We start from the raw sequence: 12,684 nt of genomic DNA on the forward strand, positions 1-12,684 counted from the left end.
GCGTGACTCTGTTCTGTTTGGGGATTCAGTGCATGGGGAGCGATTTTTACATTCCCTCGATAAGTGATATCATAAGTTTCTTTTTTTGTGGGACTTATTTCACTGAGGATGATCGTACCTAAATCCACTCAGGATGCTGCTACCAGCCTCATGACGTGGATTTCATGGCTGAGTGACACTCCATTGGACCTACGTAGCACCACTTGTCCACTTGTCTTTGTCCACTTGTCCACTCGTCTTTGTCCACTTGGCTCTTTCCTGGGATATGAAACGTGTACCGGAGTGGAGGTTCTTGTCAAGACAGCAGCCCTCAACTTTGGGGTCCCTGTGTCTGGTTGATTTTTTCATTTTCCCAAGGTCAACGCCCATGTGTGGAAGTGCCCTATGCTCTGTGGTTCTGTGTTTTACATGGTTTGGGAAAGAGGATACACTTGTGAAGATTGGCTGTTGGCCATTGACATCCCGCCCATCAGCTTAACAAGGCTCCCTTGACTCCGTGGGCTGTCCTGCCTTTCTGGTTTTTAGACTTTTTTCGCCTGGCCCTTTTGCCCCGGGGGGGGCGAGAGATTTCTTTGTAGTGCTGATTTGTTCTCCCAGGTTGCTTGGTTGGCCAAAAAGGGCGTATGCGTTTTTTCCTGAATATATTCAGGAAAAAACGCATACGCCCTTTTTGGCCAACCGCATCATTGTCCACGTTCTGGTGCTTTTCATGTGCTATCGGGGCCATTCCGATGTACCCGTTGACATCCGTTTCCTGCAGTTCTGCCTTGCGTTCAGCGCCTCTTCGTAGCCTGACCTCAATATATTTTGGGGCGATAGTTATCGTTTAGAACTCTGCAGGTTTGGGAAGTGCAGTGCCCCTGAGCTCCATTTCCCAAGTCGCTTTTTTGTGAGTGGGACGCAACACGGCTGGATGGCTTCACGCCCTATTGTCGATCCGGGGTGGCAGGCTGAACCTCTGGTGAATTCTTCTTCGTGATGGGAAATGAGAGTGACATGTGCCCGACCAAACACCTCCAGCGAGTCTCTCATTGGTTCCCCCTCTTGCAGTTCATCCTGCGGACAAATTGCAGACGGTACGAAAGAGGCATGGAAAGGCGCCGAGTCTCCAAGTGGGGAGATTGTTAGTCAGGGGGCCTGAATGGAGAACACGAGCACCAGGAGATGAAAACTGAGGTGAGTTTCAGAAAGCTTTCCCGATCCCACGGTGTAGCATCCGCTGGGTTTCCAATGAGTGCTTTCGCTGTCGGAAGATTGCGTTGAACCTGGAGAGTTGGGACCCATGGAATGGGGAGCACGCAGGATTCCTTTCAAGGGTCTGCATTTGCTTTCCCAACCTCACCAATCGTCTCAGCCCCAAGAGTGTCCAGCCTTATGTCTTCTGCCGCTGGGGCTGTAGATGTGGTCAATCCTGGTTGCATGCCAGTCCCTGAACGCATTTTGGAAGAATTTCTCTCTGTTTTGCCCTGCTTGTTTCTTCTTTATGTTGGAAATGTATCCTCAGAATGGGTCTGAGCTGATTTTCCCTGCTGGTTTTAGGCTGCTTTACACACACTTGATGCACTTACACAGAGATATCAAGACTTAGCTTTTAAGATGCTTACTAGTCGGATAGATACTTGTGCGATGAACAGGGTCTGGTGAGTCCAGTTGATTGAGCAAGGAGTAGGTCGTGTCCATTCCATATTCGGTTTTCGGAAGGGTATCTGTGCTCATTTCAAACTCGAGTTTTATGCGTCACCCCACCTCACCTTTCCCCTGAAGCAGGCATAAGTGTGTTTTCTAAAAGCGTGACTCTGTTCTGTTTGGGGATTCAGTGCATGGGGAGCGATTTTTACATTCCCTCGATAAGTGATATCATAAGTTTCTTTTTTTGTGGGACTTATTTCACTGAGGATGATCGTACCTAAATCCACTCAGGATGCTGCTACCAGCCTCATGACGTGCATTTCATGGCTGAGTGACACTCCATTGGACCTACGTAGCACCACTTGTCCACTTGTCCACTTGTCTTTGTCCACTTGTCCACTTGGCTCTTTCCTGGGATATGAAACGTGTACCGGAGTGGAGGTTCTTGTCAAGACAGCAGCCCTCAACTTTGGGTCCCTGTGTCTGGTTGATTTTTTCATTTTCCCAAGGTCAACGCCCATGTGTGGAAGTGCCCTATGCTCTGTGGTTCTGTGTTTTACATGGTTTGGGAAAGAGGATACACTTGTGAAGATTGGCTGTTGGCCATTGACATCCCGCCCATCAGCTTAACAAGGCTCCCTTGACTCCGTGGCCTGTCCTGCCTTTCTGGTTTTTAGGCTTTTTTCGCCTGGCCCTTTTGCCCCGGGGGGGGGGGGGCGGCGAGAGATTTCTTTGTAGTGCTGATTTGTTCTCCCAGGTTGCTTGGTTGGCCAAAAAGGGCGTATGCGTTTTTTCCTGAATATATTCAGGAAAAAACGCATACGCCCTTTTTGGCCAACCGCATCATTGTCCACGTTCTGGCGCTTTTCATGTGCTATCGGGGCCATTCCGATGTACCCGTTGACATCCGTTTCCTGCAGTTCTGCCTTGCGTTCAGCGCCTCTTCGTAGCCTGACCTCAATATATTTTGGGGCGATAGTTATCGTTTAGAACTCTGCAGGTTTGGGAAGTGCAGTGCCCCTGAGCTCCATTTCCCAAGTCGCTTTTTTGTGAGTGGGACGCAACACGGCTGGATGGCTTCACGCCCTATTGTCGATCCGGGGTGGCAGGCTGAACCTCTGGTGAATTCTTCTTCGTGATGGGAAATGAGAGTGACATGTGCCCGACCAAACACCTCCAGCGAGTCTCTCATTGGTTCCCCCTCTTGCAGTTCATCCTGCGGACAAATTGCAGACGGTACGAAAGAGGCATGGAAAGGCGCCGAGTCTCCAAGTGGGGAGATTGTTAGTAAGGGGGCCTGAATGGAGAACACGAGCACCAGGAGATGAAAACTGAGGTGAGTTTCAGAAAGCTTTCCCGATCCCACGGTGTAGCATCCTCTGGGTTTCCAATGAGTGCTTTCGCTGTCGGAAGATTGCGTTGAACCTGGAGAGTTGGGACCCATGGAATGGGGAGCACGCAGGATTCCTTTCAAGGGTCTGCATTTGCTTTCCCAACCTCACCAATCGTCTCAGCCCCAAGAGTGTCCAGCCTTATGTCTTCTGCCGCTGGGGCTGTAGATGTGGTCAATCCTGGTTGCATGCCAGTCCCTGAACGCATTTTGGAAGAATTTCTCTCTGTTTTGCCCTGCTTGTTTCTTTTTTATGTTGGAAATGTATCCTCAGAATGGGTCTGAGCTGATTTTCCCTGCTGGTTTTAGGCCGCTTTACACACACTTGATGCACTTACACAGAGATATCAAGACTTAGCTTTTAAGATGCTTACTAGTCGGATAGATACTTGTGCGATGAACAGGGTCTGGTGAGTCCAGTTGATTGAGCAAGGAGTAGGTCGTGTCCATTCCATATTCGGTTTTCGGAAGGGTATCTGTGCTCATTTCAAACTCGAGTTTTATGCGTCACCCCACCTCACCTTTCCCCTGAAGCAGGCATAAGTGTGTTTTCTAAAAGCGTGACTCTGTTCTGTTTGGGGATTCAGTGCATGGGGAGCGATTTTTACATTCCCTCGATAAGTGATATCATAAGTTTCTTTTTTTGTGGGACTTATTTCACTGAGGATGATCGTACCTAAATCCACTCAGGATGCTGCTACCAGCCTCATGACGTGGATTTCATGGCTGAGTGACACTCCATTGGACCTACGTAGCACCACTTGTCCACTTGTCCACTTGTCTTTGTCCACTTGTCCACTCGTCTTTGTCCACTTGGCTCTTTCCTGGGATATGAAACGTGTACCGGAGTGGAGGTTCTTGTCAAGACAGCAGCCCTCAACTTTGGGGTCCCTGTGTCTGGTTGATTTTTTCATTTTCCCAAGGTCAACGCCCATGTGTGGAAGTGCCCTATGCTCTGTGGTTCTGTGTTTTACATGGTTTGGGAAAGAGGATACACTTGTGAAGATTGGCTGTTGGCCATTGACATCCCGCCCATCAGCTTAACAAGGCTCCCTTGACTCCGTGGGCTGTCCTGCCTTTCTGGTTTTTAGACTTTTTTCGCCTGGCCCTTTTGCCCCGGGGGGGGGCGAGAGATTTCTTTGTAGTGCTGATTTGTTCTCCCAGGTTGCTTGGTTGGCCAAAAAGGGCGTATGCGTTTTTTCCTGAATATATTCAGGAAAAAACGCATACGCCCTTTTTGGCCAACCGCATCATTGTCCACGTTCTGGCGCTTTTCATGTGCTATCGGGGCCATTCCGATGTACCCGTTGACATCCGTTTCCTGCAGTTCTGCCTTGCGTTCAGCGCCTCTTCGTAGCCTGACCTCAATATATTTTGGGGCGATAGTTATCGTTTAGAACTCTGCAGGTTTGGGAAGTGCAGTGCCCCTGAGCTCCATTTCCCAAGTCGCTTTTTTGTGAGTGGGACGCAACACGGCTGGATGGCTTCACGCCCTATTGTCGATCCGGGGTGGCAGGCTGAACCTCTGGTGAATTCTTCTTCGTGATGGGAAATGAGAGTGACATGTGCCCGACCAAACACCTCCAGCGAGTCTCTCATTGGTTCCCCCTCTTGCAGTTCATCCTGCGGACAAATTGCAGACGGTACGAAAGAGGCATGGAAAGGCGCCGAGTCTCCAAGTGGGGAGATTGTTAGTAAGGGGGCCTGAATGGAGAACACGAGCACCAGGAGATGAAAACTGAGGTGAGTTTCAGAAAGCTTTCCCGATCCCACGGTGTAGCAACCGCTGGGTTTCCAATGAGTGCTTTCGCTGTCGGAAGATTGCGTTGAACCTGGAGAGTTGGGACCCATGGAATGGGGAGCACGCAGGATTCCTTTCAAGGGTCTGCATTTGCTTTCCCAACCTCACCAATCGTCTCAGCCCCAAGAGTGTCCAGCCTTATGTCTTCTGCCGCTGGGGCTGTAGATGTGGTCAATCCTGGTTGCATGCCAGTCCCTGAACGCATTTTGGAAGAATTTCTCTCTGTTTTGCCCTGCTTGTTTCTTCTTTATGTTGGAAATGTATCCTCAGAATGGGTCTGAGCTGATTTTCCCTGCTGGTTTTAGGCCGCTTTACACACACTTGTTGCACTTACACAGAGATATCAAGACTTAGCTTTGAAGATGCTTACTAGTCGGATAGATACTTGTGCGATGAACAGGGTCTGGTGAGTCCAGTTGATTGAGCAAGGAGTAGGTCGTGTCCATTCCATATTCGGTTTTCGGAAGGGTATCTGTGCTCATTTCAAACTCGAGTTTTATGCGTCACCCCACCTCACCTTTCCCCTGAAGCAGGCATAAGTGTGTTTTCTAAAAGCGTGACTCTGTTCTGTTTGGGGATTCAGTGCATGGGGAGCGATTTTTACATTCCCTCGGTAAGTGACATCATAAGTTTCTTTTTTTGTGGGACTTATTTCACTGAGGATGATCGTACCTAAATCCACTCAGGATGCTGCTACCAGCCTCATGTCGTGGATTTCATGGCTGAGTGACACTCCATTGGACCTACGTAGCACCACTTGTCCACTTGTCCACTTGTCTTTGTCCACTTGTCCACTCGTCTTTGTCCACTTGGCTCTTTCCTGGGATATGAAACGTGTACCGGAGTGGAGGTTCTTGTCAAGACAGCAGCCCTCAACTTTGGGGTCCCTGTGTCTGGTTGATTTTTTCATTTTCCCAAGGTCAACGCCCATGTGTGGAAGTGCCCTATGCTCTGTGGTTCTGTGTTTTACATGGTTTGGGAAAGAGGATACACTTGTGAAGATTGGCTGTTGGCCATTGACATCCCGCCCATCAGCTTAACAAGGCTCCCTTGACTCCGTGGGCTGTCCTGCCTTTCTGGTTTTTAGACTTTTTTCGCCTGGCCCTTTTGCCCCGGGGGGGGGCGAGAGATTTCTTTGTAGTGCTGATTTGCTCTCCCAGGTTGCTTGGTTGGCCAAAAAGGGCGTATGCGTTTTTTCCTGAATATATTCAGGAAAAAACGCATACGCCCTTTTTGGCCAACCGCATCATTGTCCACGTTCTGGCGCTTTTCATGTGCTATCGGGGCCATTCCGATGTACCCGTTGACATCCGTTTCCTGCAGTTCTGCCTTGCGTTCAGCGCCTCTTCGTAGCCTGACCTCAATATATTTTGGGGCGATAGTTATCGTTTAGAACTCTGCAGGTTTGGGAAGTGCAGTGCCCCTGAGCTCCATTTCCCAAGTCGCTTTTTTGTGAGTGGGACGCAACACGGCTGGATGGCTTCACGCCCTATTGTCGATCCGGGGTGGCAGGCTGAACCTCTGGTGAATTCTTCTTCGTGATGGGAAATGAGAGTGACATGTGCCCGACCAAACACCTCCAGCGAGTCTCTCATTGGTTCCCCCTCTTGCAGTTCATCCTGCGGACAAATTGCAGACGGTACGAAAGAGGCATGGAAAGGCGCCGAGTCTCCAAGTGGGGAGATTGTTAGTAAGGGGGCCTGAATGGAGAACACGAGCACCAGGAGATGAAAACTGAGGTGAGTTTCAGAAAGCTTTCCCGATCCCACGGTGTAGCATCCGCTGGGTTTCCAATGAGTGCTTTCGCTGTCGGAAGATTGCGTTGAACCTGGAGAGTTGGGACCCATGGAATGGGGAGCACGCAGGATTCCTTTCAAGGGTCTGCATTTGCTTTCCCAACCTCACCAATCGTCTCAGCCCCAAGAGTGTCCAGCCTTATGTCTTCTGCCGCTGGGGCTGTAGATGTGGTCAATCCTGGTTGCATGCCAGTCCCTGAACGCATTTTGGAAGAATTTCTCTCTGTTTTGCCCTGCTTGTTTCTTCTTTATGTTGGAAATGTATCCTCAGAATGGGTCTGAGCTGATTTTCCCTGCTGGTTTTAGGCCGCTTTACACACACTTGATGCACTTACACAGAGATATCAAGACTTAGCTTTGAAGATGCTTACTAGTCGGATAGATACTTGTGCGATGAACAGGGTCTGGTGAGTCCAGTTGATTGAGCAAGGAGTAGGTCGTGTCCATTCCATATTCGGTTTTCGGAAGGGTATCTGTGCTCATTTCAAACTCGAGTTTTATGCGTCACCCCACCTCACCTTTCCCCTGAAGCAGGCATAAGTGTGTTTTCTAAAAGCGTGACTCTGTTCTGTTTGGGGATTCAGTGCATGGGGAGCGATTTTTACATTCCCTCGATAAGTGATATCATAAGTTTCTTTTTTTGTGGGACTTATTTCACTGAGGATGATCGTACCTAAATCCACTCAGGATGCTGCTACCAGCCTCATGACGTGGATTTCATGGCTGAGTGACACTCCATTGGACCTACGTAGCACCACTTGTCCACTTGTCCACTTGTCTTTGTCCACTTGTCCACTCGTCTTTGTCCACTTGGCTCTTTCCTGGGATATGAAACGTGTACCGGAGTGGAGGTTCTTGTCAAGACAGCAGCCCTCAACTTTGGGGTCCCTGTGTCTGGTTGATTTTTTCATTTTCCCAAGGTCAACGCCCATGTGTGGAAGTGCCCTATGCTCTGTGGTTCTGTGTTTTACATGGTTTGGGAAAGAGGATACACTTGTGAAGATTGGCTGTTGGCCATTGACATCCCGCCCATCAGCTTAACAAGGCTCCCTTGACTCCGTGGGCTGTCCTGCCTTTCTGGTTTTTAGACTTTTTTCGCCTGGCCCTTTTGCCCCGGGGGGGGGCGAGAGATTTCTTTGTAGTGCTGATTTGCTCTCCCAGGTTGCTTGGTTGGCCAAAAAGGGCGTATGCGTTTTTTCCTGAATATATTCAGGAAAAAACGCATACGCCCTTTTTGGCCAACCGCATCATTGTCCACGTTCTGGCGCTTTTCATGTGCTATCGGGGCCATTCCGATGTACCCGTTGACATCCGTTTCCTGCAGTTCTGCCTTGCGTTCAGCGCCTCTTCGTAGCCTGACCTCAATATATTTTGGGGCGATAGTTATCGTTTAGAACTCTGCAGGTTTGGGAAGTGCAGTGCCCCTGAGCTCCATTTCCCAAGTCGCTTTTTTGTGAGTGGGACGCAACACGGCTGGATGGCTTCACGCCCTATTGTCGATCCGGGGTGGCAGGCTGAACCTCTGGTGAATTCTTCTTCGTGATGGGAAATGAGAGTGACATGTGCCCGACCAAACACCTCCAGCGAGTCTCTCATTGGTTCCCCCTCTTGCAGTTCATCCTGCGGACAAATTGCAGACGGTACGAAAGAGGCATGGAAAGGCGCCGAGTCTCCAAGTGGGGAGATTGTTAGTAAGGGGGCCTGAATGGAGAACACGAGCACCAGGAGATGAAAACTGAGGTGAGTTTCAGAAAGCTTTCCCGATCCCACGGTGTAGCATCCTCTTGGTTTCCAATGAGTGCTTTCGCTGTCGGAAGATTGCGTTGAACCTGGAGAGTTGGGACCCATGGAATGGGGAGCACGCAGGATTCCTTTCAAGGGTCTGCATTTGCTTTCCCAACCTCACCAATCGTCTCAGCCCCAAGAGTGTCCAGCCTTATGTCTTCTGCCGCTGGGGCTGTAGATGTGGTCAATCCTGGTTGCATGCCAGTCCCTGAACGCATTTTGGAAGAATTTCTCTCTGTTTTGCCCTGCTTGTTTCTTCTTTATGTTGGAAATGTATCCTCAGAATGGGTCTGAGCTGATTTTCCCTGCTGGTTTTAGGCCGCTTTACACACACTTGTTGCACTTACACAGAGATATCAAGACTTAGCTTTTAAGATGCTTACTAGTCGGATAGATACTTGTGCGATGAACAGGGTCTGGTGAGTCCAGTTGATTGAGCAAGGAGTAGGTCGTGTCCATTCCATATTCGGTTTTCGGAAGGGTATCTGTGCTCATTTCAAACTCGAGTTTTATGCGTCACCCCACCTCACCTTTCCCCTGAAGCAGGCATAAGTGTGTTTTCTAAAAGCGTGACTCTGTTCTGTTTGGGGATTCAGTGCATGGGGAGCGATTTTTACATTCCCTCGGTAAGTGATATCATAAGTTTCTTTTTTTGTGGGACTTATTTCACTGAGGATGATCGTACCTAAATCCACTCAGGATGCTGCTACCAGCCTCATGACGTGGATTTCATGGCTGAGTGACACTCCATTGGACCTACGTAGCACCACTTGTCAACTTGTCCACTTGTCTTTGTCCACTTGTCCACTTGGCTCTTTCCTGGGATATGAAACGTGTACCGGAGTGGAGGTTCTTGTCAAGACAGCAGCCCTGAACGTTGGGTCCCTGTGTCTGGTTGATTTTTTCATTTTCCCAAGGTCAACGCCCATGTGTGGAAGTGCCCTATGCTCTGTGGTTCTGTGTTTTACATGGTTTGGGAAAGAGGATACACTTGTGAAGATTGGCTGTTGGCCATTGACATCCCGCCCATCAGCTTAACAAGGCTCCCTTGACTCCGTGGGCTGTCCTGCCTTTCTGGTTTTTAGACTTTTTTCGCCTGGCCCTTTTGCCCCGGGGGGGGCGAGAGATTTCTTTGTAGTGCTGATTTGCTCTCCCAGGTTGCTTGGTTGGCCAAAAAGGGCGTATGCGTTTTTTCCTGAATATATTCAGGAAAAAACGCATACGCCCTTTTTGGCCAACCGCATCATTGTCCACGTTCTGGCGCTTTTCATGTGCTATCGGGGCCATTCCGATGTACCCGTTGACATCCGTTTCCTGCAGTTCTGCCTTGCGTTCAGCGCCTCTTCGTAGCCTGACCTCAATATATTTTGGGGCGATAGTTATCGTTTAGAACTCTGCAGGTTTGGGAAGTGCAGTGCCCCTGAGCTCCATTTCCCAAGTCGCTTTTTTGTGAGTGGGACGCAACACGGCTGGATGGCTTCACGCCCTATTGTCGATCCGGGGTGGCAGGCTGAACCGCTGGTGAATTCTTCTTCGTGATGGGAAATGAGAGTGACATGTGCCCGACCAAACACCTCCAGCGAGTCTCTCATTGGTTCCCCCTCTTGCAGTTCATCCTGCGGACAAATTGCAGACGGTACGAAAGAGGCATGGAAAGGCGCCGAGTCTCCAAGTGGGGAGATTGTTAGTAAGGGGGCCTGAATGGAGAACACGAGCACCAGGAGATGAAAACTGAGGTGAGTTTCAGAAAGCTTTCCCGATCCCACGGTGTAGCATCCGCTGGGTTTCCAATGAGTGCTTTCGCTGTCGGAAGATTGCGTTGAACCTGGAGAGTTGGGACCCATGGAATGGGGAGCACGCAGGATTCCTTTCAAGGGTCTGCATTTGCTTTCCCAACCTCACCAATCGTCTCAGCCCCAAGAGTGTCCAGCCTTATGTCTTCTGCCGCTGGGGCTGTAGATGTGGTCAATCCTGGTTGCATGCCAGTCCCTGAACGCATTTTGGAAGAATTTCTCTCTGTTTTGCCCTGCTTGTTTCTTCTTTATGTTGGAAATGTATCCTCAGAATGGGTCTGAGCTGATTTTCCCTGCTGGTTTTAGGCCGCTTTACACACACTTGTTGCACTTACACAGAGATATCAAGACTTAGCTTTTAAGATGCTTACTAGTCGGATAGATACTTGTGCGATGAACAGGGTCTGGTGAGTCCAGTTGATTGAGCAAGGAGTAGGTCGTGTCCATTCCATATTCGGTTTTCGGAAGGGTATCTGTGCTCATTTCAAACTCGAGTTTTATGCGTCACCCCACCTCACCTTTCCCCTGAAGCAGGCATAAGTGTGTTTTCTAAAAGCGTGACTCTGTTCTGTTTGGGGATTCAGTGCATGGGGAGCGATTTTTACATTCCCTCGGTAAGTGATATCATAAGTTTCTTTTTTTGTGGGACTTATTTCACTGAGGATGATCGTACCTAAATCCACTCAGGATGCTGCTACCAGCCTCATGACGTGGATTTCATGGCTGAGTGACACTCCATTGGACCTACGTAGCACCACTTGTCAACTTGTCCACTTGTCTTTGTCCACTTGTCCACTTGGCTCTTTCCTGGGATATGAAACGTGTACCGGAGTGGAGGTTCTTGTCAAGACAGCAGCCCTGAACGTTGGGTCCCTGTGTCTGGTTGATTTTTTCATTTTCCCAAGGTCAACGCCCATGTGTGGAAGTGCCCTATGCTCTGTGGTTCTGTGTTTTACATGGTTTGGGAAAGAGGATACACTTGTGAAGATTGGCTGTTGGCCATTGACATCCCGCCCATCAGCTTAACAAGGCTCCCTTGACTCCGTGGGCTGTCCTGCCTTTCTGGTTTTTAGACTTTTTTCGCCTGGCCCTTTTGCCCCGGGGGGGGCGAGAGATTTCTTTGTAGTGCTGATTTGCTCTCCCAGGTTGCTTGGTTGGCCAAAAAGGGCGTATGCGTTTTTTCCTGAATATATTCAGGAAAAAACGCATACGCCCTTTTTGGCCAACCGCATCATTGTCCACGTTCTGGCGCTTTTCATGTGCTATCGGGGCCATTCCGATGTACCCGTTGACATCCGTTTCCTGCAGTTCTGCCTTGCGTTCAGCGCCTCTTCGTAGCCTGACCTCAATATATTTTGGGGCGATAGTTATCGTTTAGAACTCTGCAGGTTTGGGAAGTGCAGTGCCCCTGAGCTCCATTTCCCAAGTCGCTTTTTTGTGAGTGGGACGCAACACGGCTGGATGGCTTCACGCCCTATTGTCGATCCGGGGTGGCAGGCTGAACCGCTGGTGAATTCTTCTTCGTGATGGGAAATGAGAGTGACATGTGCCCGACCAAACACCTCCAGCGAGTCTCTCATTGGTTCCCCCTCTTGCAGTTCATCCTGCGGACAAATTGCAGACGGTACGAAAGAGGCATGGAAAGGCGCCGAGTCTCCAAGTGGGGAGATTGTTAGTAAGGGGGCCTGAATGGAGAACACGAGCACCAGGAGATGAAAACTGAGGTGAGTTTCAGAAAGCTTTCCCGATCCCACGGTGTAGCATCCGCTGGGTTTCCAATGAGTGCTTTCGCTGTCGGAAGATTGCGTTGAACCTGGAGAGTTGGGACCCATGGAATGGGGAGCACGCAGGATTCCTTTCAAGGGTTTGCATTTGCTTTCCCAACCTCACCAATCGTCTCAGCCCCAAGAGTGTCCAGCCTTATGTCTTCTGCCGCTGGGGCTGTAGATGTGGTCAATCCTGGTTGCATGCCAGTCCCTGAACGCATTTTGGAAGAATTTCTCTCTGTTTTGCCCTGCTTGTTTCTTCTTTATGTTGGAAATGTATCCTCAGAATGGGTCTGAGCTGATTTTCCCTGCTGGTTTTAGGCCGCTTTACACACACTTGATGCACTTACACAGAGATATCAAGACTTAGCTTTTAAGATGCTTACTAGTCGGATAGATACTTGTGCGATGAACAGGGTCTGGTGAGTCCAGTTGATTGAGCAAGGAGTAGGTCGTGTCCATTCCATATTCGGTTTTCGGAAGGGTATCTGTGCTCATTTCAAACTCGAGTTTTATGCGTCACCCCACCTCACCTTTCCCCTGAAGCAGGCATAAGTGTGTTTTCTAAAAGCGTGACTCTGTTCTGTTTGGGGATTCAGTGCAAGGGGAGCGATTTTTACATTCCCTCGATAAGTGATATCATAAGTTTCTTTTTTTGTGGGACTTATTTCACTGAGGATGATCGTACCTAAATCCACTCAGGATGCTGCTACCAGCCTCATGA

This window comes from Kogia breviceps, chromosome 4 (assembly GCF_026419965.1).
Source record: "Kogia breviceps isolate mKogBre1 chromosome 4, mKogBre1 haplotype 1, whole genome shotgun sequence".
NCBI classification, from domain to species: Eukaryota; Metazoa; Chordata; class Mammalia; order Artiodactyla; family Physeteridae; genus Kogia; species Kogia breviceps.